The sequence below is a fragment of the Cupressus sempervirens genome, chromosome 1 (assembly GCF_028749045.1).
Source record: "Cupressus sempervirens isolate cs-2001-9-10 chromosome 1, ASM2874904v1, whole genome shotgun sequence".
In the NCBI taxonomy this organism is placed as follows: Eukaryota; Viridiplantae; Streptophyta; class Pinopsida; order Cupressales; family Cupressaceae; genus Cupressus; species Cupressus sempervirens.
In genome coordinates, this window is record NC_143118.1 from 699032508 (window position 1) to 699045740 (window position 13233).

Here is a 13233-nt window from a genome sequence, read left to right on the forward strand (position 1 = left end):
ATAGTATCTTATACATTTTTGCAATAAAAAGAATTATTATAGTGTATTCTTACTCACTTTACTATTTTTTGATTGGTTTTGTCAATTTTAATTGGTGCTAAATTTTTCTTTTTCTTAAGATCAATTGTTTCAATTTTTGGCATTATGGTCGAGGAATCCATATTGCTATTGCATTCACATAGTACAAGGCTACTTAAAAAGAGAGCTCATGTTGGTTTTTTGACTTCTCTTTGCATCTCACATATGAACCTACATGAGATAGTGATTTATCATTTTAGTTTCACACAATAGTCTTACACAAGGTTACTATTTATGGGTTTTTTATTGATTCTCCCTAAGTTGTGGATGTATAATTAGATAAATTTACCTTTTGATTCTTCCATGCTTTTGAAACTTGCCTTGTCATATTAAACTTCATGGCTACTATACTTCTTTCATTCCAAGTGTTTTGTATAAAAGAATATAAACTATTGAGTGTTTATGTGCATATGTGTGATTTTTAGTCCATTCATCTACACATGATGATGGCATTTTATTATGCTTCTTAGAAAATCCTTTTGAAAAAAAAAATACATGTTGTGATAACGGAAAAATTTTAAGATTTTTAAATTTAATTTGTTGTGGAGGATGTGGAATGATGAAAAGTTTTATCATTTATGTCATCCTATGTTCCATATATTAAAGGCTATTGATCACTATAGTTAAGATAGTGTTAAACAATCCTAAATATTGGAGGATATATTTGTGGTGGAGGATGAGTATTGAGCCAATTTCTATGGTTGTATCTCTTGATGTGTTGGATTACATGAGTTTTAGTTAATTTAGCAAAGACTTAATGCAAGTCAATGACATATAATCATGCTAGAGGTACTTATACTATTTTGTGTATAACATTATTGTGATTTGGACTTTATAATTTTTAATCTTGCAAGATGATAGACTAATATGATGCATACATATCTTAATATTGGTGGACCATTTGGTTCATGTTTGTTTTTCCACAATCTTTTCATGTGTGGGATTGGTAGTTGACATGATTGTGTAGTTTGCCAATCTATTTGGATAACATTAATTATGGATCCTAGCATGTGTATTGATTTTCCTTCAGACTTCCTTTGGTAGACATTGTCTTCCTAAAATGTCCCTTTGGTTGCCAAGTGATCTTAGTTAACAATCACTCTAAATTTGGTTAACGCTGAGATTCTCATCATATCATGTAACTTCCTTTGACACTCGAGTGAGCTCAACATACACTAAATTCTCATTATATACTTGAAATTTATGTAACATTGAAGAAAATATACAATTAAATGATTGTATATATATATATATGTGTGTGTGTATGCATGTATGTATGTATGTATGTATGTACATATATAGTATCTTACACATTTTTGCAATAAAAAATAATCATTAGAGTGTAATATACCTCACTTCATTATTTTTCATTGGTTTTTTCAATTTAATTGGTGCTATTGTTTAATTTTTTGTAAGATCAATTGTTTCAATTTTTGGCATTCCGATCGAGGAATCCATATGCCTATTGCATGTGTCTAGTACAAGGTTACATGAAAGGAGAACATATGTTAATTTTCTCACTTCTCTTTGCATCTTACATATGAACCTAGATAATATAGTAATTTATCATTTTAGTTTAATACAATAGTCTTGCACAAGGTTACTATTCATGAGTAATTTGTTGATTATCCCTGAGTTATAGGTGTAGAATTAGATAAATTTACATTTTGATTCTTCAATGCTTTGGAAAATTACCTCATCATGTTAAAATTCTTGGTTACTATACTTCTTTCATTCCACATTTTTTGTACAAAATAATATAAACTATTGAGTGTTTATGTGCATATATGTGTGATTTCTAGTCCATTCTTTGATACATGACAATGGCATTTTATTATGCATCTTAGAAAATTGTTTTGAATGAAAATACATATTGAGATAAGGGAATAGTGTTAAGACTTTTAAGCTAAATTTTTGGTAGACAATGTGGAATGATGAAAAGTGTTGTCAGTTATGTTAACCTATGTTTTATATATTAAAGGCTATTGATCATTATGGTAAAGATAGTGATAAACAATCATAAATATGCAAGGATATATTGTGGTGGAGAATGAGTGTAGAACCTATACATCTATGGTTGTATCTCTTGACTTTTTTGATTACATGAGTTGTAATTGATTTAGCAAAGACTTCATGCAAGTCAATGAGAGATAATCATGCCAAAGGTAGTTACACTATTCTTTGTATAACATTATTGTGAGTTGGAATTTTGGTTTTTTAATCTTGCAAGATGATAGACTAAATGGATGCATACCTATATCAATATTGGTGGACCATTTTTTTCATGTTGGTTTTGCCACAAGCTTTTGGTGTGTGACATTGGTAGTCAACATGATTGTGTAGTTTTCCAATCTATTTGGAGAATATTAATTATGGATCGTAGCATGTGTATTGGTATATGTAATTATTGTTTAATTTTTTAAGACCCCATTTATACCATAGTATTGTATGCCTAAAATGTGAGCACACTTCTATGAGTCATTATATCCAAGATCACTCAAAAATGAGGTCTTGAATGGTGACTCATAGCTCTCTATTCATGGAGTGCAAGGGTTTGTAATGGAGGCCCTCAGCTTGACCTAGTTTGTGTCCATGCAAGTACACCATGAAACAAGAGATTCAAGAATCTAAAAATATAAATGCAAATAAAAATAAAAACTAATCTATATGATGACAATGATAAAATAATGCAAGAAAGGAAATGTAATAACAATGCAATACTAATAAAGATGACTCTAAGATAACATGAAAATTCAAGGATGAAACCTCATGATAGACGCCATGGATGTAAGAGAGAATAAGACAAGAAGATAGAAGTTCTCCACAAAAACCTTTGATGCTCAAACTCCTCAAAAAATTTCTCTCCAAACTTGTAGCGTAACAATAGCATAATTGTGGATGTATTGTGGATATATCGTGGATGAATTGCGGATGAATCATGGATGAATTATGGATGAATTATGGATGATCAAAATGAGGAGAGGGCTCTCCCTTAGAAAGGAAAATATGGAGGTGAGAGGCTTCTCACAACCAATATGGGATAATAGAGTTTGATCCATGTGAGACAAAATTCCACTAATGAGAAAAGAGGAGTGATTGAGAAGAAAGTGGAAAGAGGATAAAGATAAGTCCCACTTAGAGATATGTACATTTAAGTGTACAGAAAATAAAAAAAGATTTATTTTATTTTTAATTTTATTTTATTTCCTCTTTAAGTGGGAATTTTATTTAATTAAAAGGGAGAAAGTTCTTTTAATTAAATAGGAAATATTTAATTAAAGTAAAAGAGAGGTTTTTCTCTTAATTAATTAAGTGTGGATGAATTTAATTAAGAAAGAACTTTTCTTTTAATTAAATGGGGACTTATTTTATTTAATTAAAAGGGAGATTTTCTTTTAATTAAATAAGACTTAGGATAAAATGATCAACCTTAGAAATAAAATAATCGAATTTGATCAAGGAAATTCATTTGAATTGATTTAATAAAATATTGCAAACCATTGATTCAAGAAATTTGATAAATTGAACAATGGGGACCCATAGTCTAGGTGACCATTTTAGGGTGCATACAATTATGTGTCTATATTTGTTAATGTGTTCTTTGAGAAAGCCTCATTAGTACAACCCAATTTCCTTTTTGTAATTACTAGTAAGGAAAGTATTTCTTAATCTTTCATAATGTATTAAAATGATAGATGTGTGAAAGACCAAATGTCAGATATTAAAATATATTTAAAGGATTATCAAATTCTCTTAATAGAGGTAAGAGAATAATATATTTTATGCTACCTACTAGACTTGAAAGAAACTATTACGGAAATCTATTTCTTGATCAATCAATTTATTATTTGGATTTGTAGATCCTTAAAGGTGGATTTGACATTTACCTTTATATTTTTTTTAGTCTTCTTATTAGGTTAATTATCTTTATTAAACACAATCTAAGGATTTTTAGACACAAAATTCATATTCTCCAAGAAAGATTTGATGTTGTCTTCAATAGGTCACAAAATAGCAAGAGTAGACAAAGATTTTTGTAAGGATTCATGATATGTAGGATATATTTGGAATTTTTATGACAAATAAATCTTAGCTATAGTAGCACATAACTTTTCATAGATCATACTCCTTTCCTAAGAAATATGTAAATATCATTCTTGGGAAAGAATTGATTGAGATGTACATGAAGTTGTAGGAATAACTTTAATAGTAAGTTGGGGATTATTATCATAATCCTTCTCTTCTTCAATAGTCTCCAAATTTTTTCCTCCCTCCTCTTCACCAATATCCACATTTTTTCCTTCGAACACCTTCTTATTCTATTAACTATCATTCATATCCTCTGAGTGAAGAGAAATCGGGGAGAGATAAGTACTTTGTGGTCTAATTTTTTTTTCCCAAAAACTCACTAGAGTATTCACTATTCCTATCCTCCTCTATTTCTAGGCTTTTAGTATTTTATTCTCTATCTCCTTCGGAATTATTCATCATTTCCTCGTAGTTCACAATTTTTTTTCTCTTTTCATTGATTCCTTTTCAAATCCCCCTGGGCAAGCATCAATCTCTTACCTGTACCTTTGCTACTATGAGGATTTTTAGGAAGTTTTTCTCTTTTAATAGAGAGAAATAAAGGGAGAGTTTTATTCACATGATCCATAATCTAGATTAAAGAACTAACCTTATCTTCATGAAGAATGGAGTATATTTGGATTTTCTTTATGCTCCTTAATGCTTTGAGAAAGAGAGAAGATTGGATAAAATGGGAAGAAAGACCTAATCTTAAATATGAAATGATTTAACTTGAAAAAATGATAATTTTGTGCCCTATCATACCTCCTACCATAAGTGACATATAGGATTATAGATTGTTGGTAAACAGATTTGTCACAGTAGAATTTGCCCAATGGAGTGTGTGGCAAATCATTCACAACAGTTGGATAGGCCCTTGATATGCAACCTTCCTCTGCATTTAGAGGGGCAGCTCCCTTGTATGATATAATTTTTTTTTGAAGTGTTTTCAAATAAATAAGATAAAACTTCAGAGATCAAGAGAAAGCCATTCAGGAAGAATGCACCACACACCCTCACAATGTTATTGGGAAAACAAGAATGATGACAAAGGTGTTCAAGAACTACACTTGAAGGCAACCAGTCTTACCAAACACATTAATTATTCATAAACACTCCCACAATACCATGAGAATGTTTACTACAGTAGATAACAATTTTGATTTTAGAATAAGAAACCCAAAGCACATATCATCTCATTTCCTTGTACCAAGAAGATAATATAGATTTTTCAATTTCAAAGATAAAAAGTGTACATACTTTCCAAAATTTATCTCTCAATCAAAATTTCAGCATAGTGTTTCCTTATTTTTAAAACCAAAAAGTCCCTTTTACAAAGCTCAAAAGGGCCCTTACATAGGCACATAGGTGAATAACTACCCTTCTATGGTTAATAACTATCTCCCAAATATGTGATTTGGGTGAGGTTAATTAACCTCTATAAAATTAACCCGATATGACCTGAAACTTAGATTTTACATCTTTCTCGAGAGGAAAAATGGATAATAAATCTTTGCTGATCTTTTCTTGATATTTGAATGATTCATTCAAGTTACATCACTTTATTAATGAATGCACATATCTTCCTTCTCACAAAGAGATCAAGAGCATGTGGTGTGTATGAGTGTGCTGAATACTAACTTTATGTTTATGATCTCTCCAATTGTGCTTATCTTCCATGATGACATCTATTGAAAGGATGGCCCTTGTATAGACACAAGCACCAAAATCCTCATCTGTCTCACAATTATCACATATTGTGTGATAGTATCACATAGTATTCCATTGAAACAATTGAGTGCCCAATCTATAATTTGATTCATGCCTCTAAAAATATTTGATAAAAGTTGACAAACTTTATGATTCATACAATTACTGCATCCTCAAGAGATAGAATTTTATTGACTGATTCCAATGCATTGATCTAGCTACCTGTGCATGTAAGAAATATGCCCTTCAAATATATTATGCTATCAATTATGATGTATGTTGGTCGATGACATTCCGTAAGGTGGCTCTGTTAACAAAATGCCTATCTTTCTAAGTCTTGTCTCTACCAAGATCCACTACTAAAGTGGTAGCTAGCTTGATTACTCTGAGGTAATTGGATGAACAAGTAATATGAAATGTTAATTTTTGTTTGAGTATTTTGTCAAGAAAATCATAGACAACATTCTTCTTATTTCGGCATTCACAACATTCTGATATGTCTGTGTGGAATCTAAATTCCAAAACATTGTTATTGGGTACCTTTCACTTGATGCTTGAGAGCCACACCATCGGCATCAAGAGCTTTTTTTTTATTTTTTAGACAACAATATTACGACAATGAAAGTACATCACTCATAGAGGATAAATTGATTTTTTTAGGAAACAACTAATCTGACCATATATCTTCATGAGACTACCATTAATGGTTGACAAATATAAGATGTGATTGACAACATCTTTACTTAGATCTCTATCAAATCTATTTCTTGTAATTGTGTGTGTTCACTACAAAATCTTTACTCAAGTGCAATTAACCTAGGTCACTTGCTACATTCAAAACTTCATTGCTGGAAACTACACAGAGAGGAGATCCAAAGGGTTCTACTATCTATCTATGACATTTATTGTTCCCAAAGAGTATCATGGTACACCATTGATTTTACAATCACTGTTACAAGTTTCAAACTTGCCTTTAGATTTGGGTATCGTGAATACTAACTCAGAATATTGTCTTGAGAGATCCCTCTCAATCCACTTCACATGGATGGATGATCTCAACTCCATGAATGGATCTAGTTGAGGAATCAAATTTGAAAGAATACAACTATGTTCCATCCTCCACATTCCATAAGTCAACGGTCTGATATTCACCACCAGTTATTAAATGTGTAGAATCCCTTGAGACATCATGGCACCAGAGAACACCATTGTGGCCTTTATATGTCCCAAGGAATTTTCCATTGTGTGCATACCACATAGTGAGTGCATGATCCTTGGCACACAAGAATAAAAAATCTCCATCTCTATTGTGCTTGAGAAATGTCAGAGGCCTCTCATGCCCCTTCAATAGAATTAGCCACATCTAACAATCTTGATGACTCCCTAGTTTAAAGTTTTCTAAAATATTTTCCCAAGGGTTTTAGCAAGAAAGAGGACCAAAATGAAACATGCTGCGATCTAAAGTCTTTTCAAGGGCCTCCTTGAAGATGGTGACTTGAGGATTTCCAATAGGATTTAGGCACTTCAACACCAATGTAAAAAGAATCTTCAGTAAACATCTCTTAGCTCTTTAAAATTGCTTTTCCAATGGTAGGTTCATCAATGTTGCTATCATTGTTAGGCATGTTCAATCGATCATCAAGTTACTCGTTGATGGCTATGGAATTCTGACCATACTTGATAGGAGAAGTCCAGTATCCTTATATCCACTATTCATCTCATGCTCCCATCTCGGCACTTGCCTTTTAGATGATCTTACTTCCCACTCTTGACCTTAATTGGGTAAACAAAAGAGGTTAATAACTATTTCAAGGAGGTTAATAAATAAATTTTTTTGGAGAGGTTAATTAACCTACTCCAAAATATGTAATTTGAAGCTTATCATTAACCTTTTTGAGAGGTTAAGCAATATGCATTTTTGGAGAGGTTAATTAACCCACTCAAAAATGCGTGATTTGAGAGTTATCATTAACTTTTTTGAGAGGTTAATGGTTAATGATAAACTTGAAAATTCATAATTTGGGTCTCTCCATTAACCTGTGATAACTTGTGGCTCAAAAGTCAGATTTTGAAAATTTCAAGTGCTAGGTGGAGCTGGGAACGAGTTGGAGATAGTGAAGGACAAGATCTTTCAAAAAATCAAACATGAAAAGACAAATTTAAAGCTTAAAATGAGGCAAATTTCAAAAGTAACCATGGCTCAAAAATTGAAACAATTTTATAATCGGGCAACACCTGGCTCTAACTAGGAACAAGGACTGACAAGGACAAAGCTCGAATCCAAAATAATTAGAACAATGCTTTATTGATGGGGCTATAGAGTCACCTAAGGGATAGTTTTGTAAAAGGGAGGAAACTAACACCAAAATCTAGACAACTGAAAGAAAACTAGGCACAACAAAAACTCCTAACTAGACTATATACAAGGTAGGTTTCCCTACCTCCAGTGACTCAAGGTATAATCATGCAAATCCATTCACTGTGTGGGAAAAATAAATACCATGTTGTACCAACATGTGAAAATTCTTAAGCTTCCATGGATTCAAATATAAATGTGCTCCTTGAATTCTTAGTCTGAGATTCCTAGCATGCCCCACATCTTTGGATGAAAGAGTATATCCAAACAACCAAGCTTCATCAAAAATATCAAACTTCAAAATCAATTTTGCTTCCTGTAGCATGTGATTGATAACTTCATTTTCAAAGAGTTGAAGTATAAGATTATCAAGTTTATGAATGTATATTTGATCCTCTCCTCTACTTGGCAAGCCCTGTAGTTGAATTTCTATTGATTGATCATCATGAAATCTTGAACTTGTTTAAAAAACTAGACACTCTTTCTCTTCCATGGGGATGATCATAGTTGAATCCTTTATAAAATTATTCCAACTAGGATGCACATCCATGTTATATTGAATCTTCTCGTGATCCATTTCTTCTTCTTTATCTTCCAAAAGATCATCTTGAATTTTTAGATACTGTGGAATTAAATTGATACTATCATCAACATGGTGGGCCATAACTTCATTTTTCATCCCATTAATATCAAAAATTTCCATCTGAAGGGTCTTCTGATGGTTAAAACAAGAAGATACCAAACTTTGTATTGGATTGCCTTCATACAATCTGTGGAGTGAAGTAACCTATGGAGCTATAGCCATCAAACCTTGTCTTTGAATACAAACTTGAGAATAATCAATAGAAATGCCTTTCTATATGAATAGAGGATTTAAGTAAACATTTTCTTCATAGAGAAATTTACCATCCAAATATTTTGAGCACAATATTGGAGTAAATACATCATAAGAGTTTTCTTCACCTGATTTTCCCATCAGAGTCTCCGCTAACTCATTACTTCTTCTATCAACATTATTCTTCTCATAGAAGCTCTTTGGCATAGGATTTCCTATTTGATGAAAAGCCTCAAAAAGATGATTTCCTTTAACTTTGAATGATCAATAGGACTTCAATTGTATGTCCGTTGGAATAGAGGAACTTGTCTTCATATTCATATGGCTTTCATCTTCAATACGTTCAATGATATCTATCTCCTTTTGAATCATCATTTCTTCTCCAAGACATCTTTCATGAAATGTGAAAGTTGGTATGCATGACAAATAATCAAAGTTATATGGTTCATCTTCTTCTCCTAGAAGTTGATTTTTATCAATTTTTCATTAACTGATCTTTTAATCACAAGTTCATCAATATCATCAAATGTAAAGATATCGATTTCCTTAGGGAAAGAAAATATTTGTAGAAGTTCATTGGTGCTTTTATCTCCATCAATGGTAGTGATTTCATATTGTGCAAGAACATCTAAAGTATTGACATGATCAATAGATTCCTCATCGTGAATGATCATGGAAGGATGAATGGGACGATCTTCTCCACATAAGAGGTCATCATTTGAAGCATCGAGGCACCAAGTAGGAATAAAAGTATTATAAAATTCACCTTGATCCAAATTTTCCTCATCTTCAATCATCTGTTACATAGTTTCTTGAAATTCTGATATTTCTTTTTCTTTTCTATTACAATTGAGATGATAAAATAATTTTTCCTAGGTTTGGAAATTTTCACAATGATTCCTTGATACATTATTAGACCATTCTTCTTCTATAGATACCATGTCTTTACCATCTCCTTTATTAGATGTAGAATCCTCATCTTCTTTCATGCATGAAGAACTAGATGAATCCTTTCTAACATCTAGATCAGGAGATGTTCTGTTATCAAGAAAATAATTCTTGCATGGGCCTTCTTTCTCAAGTTCTCACAACATTTGAAGTAAAGAAGGATGTACTTTGTTAGGATCCAGGCGTGCATTTCCATAGAAGCTTTTTAAAAATTCAACTTGATTGGGATCAATGGAAATATGATTTTGATGAGTAATAGGTGCAGGCACTAGGACACCTTTTTGACCACCACTATCCATCTTCGATTGACATGAATCACTTTTCTTATCAAGTTCTTCCTTATGCTCGCATGTGTAATTTCTTTCTAAAAATGATTTTGGTTTGTGATAGAAAAATTTATTGTCCTTACCATCTTCTTCATCTATCTTTTGCAAAGTCCAGAGAAAAGATGGATGAATCCCTCCTGGATCTAGTTTGCATCCACCATAGAAACTCTTCAAGAAGCTAGCCTGCTTAGGATCAATGAAAATCTGACTTTTCTAAGATACAAGTGCATAAGAGACATTTTTAGTATTCCTTATTGCTAATTTTGGTGAAGCACATTTCTTAGCAAAGCCTTCTTTATCTTTATATGCTGAATCTTTTTCCAAAAAGGATTTCTTATCCTGAAAAAGAAAACCATAATTCTTTCCATCCTCTTCTTCAATCTTTTGAAAAACTTGAAGTAAGTGGGGATGAACCATCTTAGGGTCTAACCTCCTACCGCCATAGAAATTCTTCAAGAGTTCAACTTGCAGAGGCTCATTGGGAATCTATTTCTTAGGATATGAAAAGTATTCATCATTGCTGTCACTTTCAACTTTTCCCTTGTACCAAACCATGTTGTTGATTATTGTTCACATGGTTTTGGATGTGACCAATATTTGGTTTGTTTCTTCTCAAGATAACTACTATTCTTTCAACAACTCTAGCATTATGACCAATAGGAGCTCTCCGTAAGATTTCTCTGAACTCTTCTTTAGATTCTTCAAGAACTTGATTCACCAAATGGTATTCTTGAGCACTTCATCTACACCTCTAGACTAGAGTGTTCAAATCTGAAATAATATCCTTTTGGGTGTCTTGGAAGCCAAGGTTTGGTTGGAAAACTAGAAGCACATTCTCATGTGGCAATAACATGTTATTTCATCACCGGCAACTGATTAATCTTTCTTGTTCAGTATCCCCAGTAGAGTCACCAAAAATCTGTTGGTAAACAAATTTGTCATAGTAGAATTTTTTCCCAACGAAGTGTGTGGCAAATTGTTCACAATAGTTCGATAGGCCCTTGATATGCAGCCTTCCTCTACATTTAGAGGGGTAGCTCCCTCATATGATATGATTATTTTTTAAAAGTGTTTTTAAATAAATAATCTAAAACTTTAGAGATCAAGTGAAAGTCGTTCAGGATGAATGCACCACACACTCTCACAACCTTCTTGGGAAAACAAGAATGATAACAAAGGTGTTCAAGAACTATACTTGAAAGCAACTAGTATTACCAAATACATTCATTATTCATAAACACTTGCACAATACCATGAGAATGTTTACTACAGTAGATAACAATTTTTATTTTAGAATAAGAAACCCAAAGCAAATCTCATCTCATTTCCTTGCACCAAGAAGATAATAGAGATTTTTCAATTTTAGAGATAAAAAGTGTACATACTTTCCAAAATTTATCTCTCAATCAAAATTTCAGCATAGTGTTCCCTTATTTTTAAAACCAAAAAGTCCCTTTTACAAAGGTCAAAAGGGCCCTTATATAGACACGGAGGTTAATAACTACCCTTCTGTGGTTAATAACTATCTCCCAAATATGTAATTTGGGTGAGGGTAATTAACCTCTATAAAATTAACCCAATTTGACCTAAAACTTAGATTTTACACCTTTCTCAAATGAAGAATGAATAATAGATCCTTGCTGATCTCTTTTTGATATTTGAATGATTCATTCAAGTTATATAACTTTATTAATGAATGCACATATCCTCCTTCTCACAAAGAGGTCAAGAGAATGTGGTGTGTATGAGTGCACTAAATACTAACATTATGTTTATGATCTCTCCAATTGTGCTTATCTTTCATGATGACATGTATTGAAAGGCTGGCCCTTGTATAGACACAAGCACCAAAATCCTCATCTGTCTTGCAATTATCACATATTGTGTGAGAGTATCACATAAAATTCCATTGAAATAATTAGGTTCCTAGTCTGTAATTTGATTCATGCCTCTAAAAATATTTGATAGAAGTTGACAAACTTTATGATTCATACAATTACTGCATCCCCAAGAGATAGCATTTTATTGACTGATTCCAATTCATTGACTTCAACTACTTGTACATGTAAGAAATGTGCCCTTCAAATATATGATGCTATCAATTATGATATATGTTTCTTGATGACATTCTATAAGGTGGCTCTATTAGCAAAATGCCCATCTTTCCAAGTCTTGTCTTCACCAAGATCCACAACTAAAGTGGCAGCTAGCTTGAGTGCTCTAAGGTAATTGAACAAACAAGTCATATGCAATGTTAATGTCTATTTGAGAATTTTGTCAAGTGAATCATGAACAACATTCTTCTTCTTTTGGCATTCACAACAGTCTAATCTGCTTGTGTGGAATCTAAATTCCCAAACATTATTATTGAGTACCTCTCACTTGATACTTACGAGCCACACCATCGGCATCAAGATCTTTTTTTGTTTTTTAGACAACAATAATACAACAATGAAAGTACATCACTCATAGAGGATGAATTAATTTGTTTGGGAAACAACTCATCTGACCATATATCTTCATGAGATTGTCATTAATGGTTGATAAATATAAGCTGCGATTGACAACATCTTTACTTAGATCTCTGTCAAATCTATTTCTTGTAATTGTGTGCGTTCACTAAAAAATCTTTACTCAAGTGCAATTAACCTAGGCCACTTGTTACATTCAAAACATCATTATTGGAAACTACACGAAGAGGAGATCCAAAGGGTTCTCCCATTCGTCTATGACATTTATTGTTCCCAAAGAGTATCATGGCACACCATTGATTTTACAATCATTGTTACAAGTTTCAGACCTCCCTTTAGATTTGGGTATCGTGAGTACTAACTCAAAATATTGCCTTGATAGATCCTTCTCAATCTACTTCACATGGATGGATGATCTCAACTCCATGAATAGATCTAGTT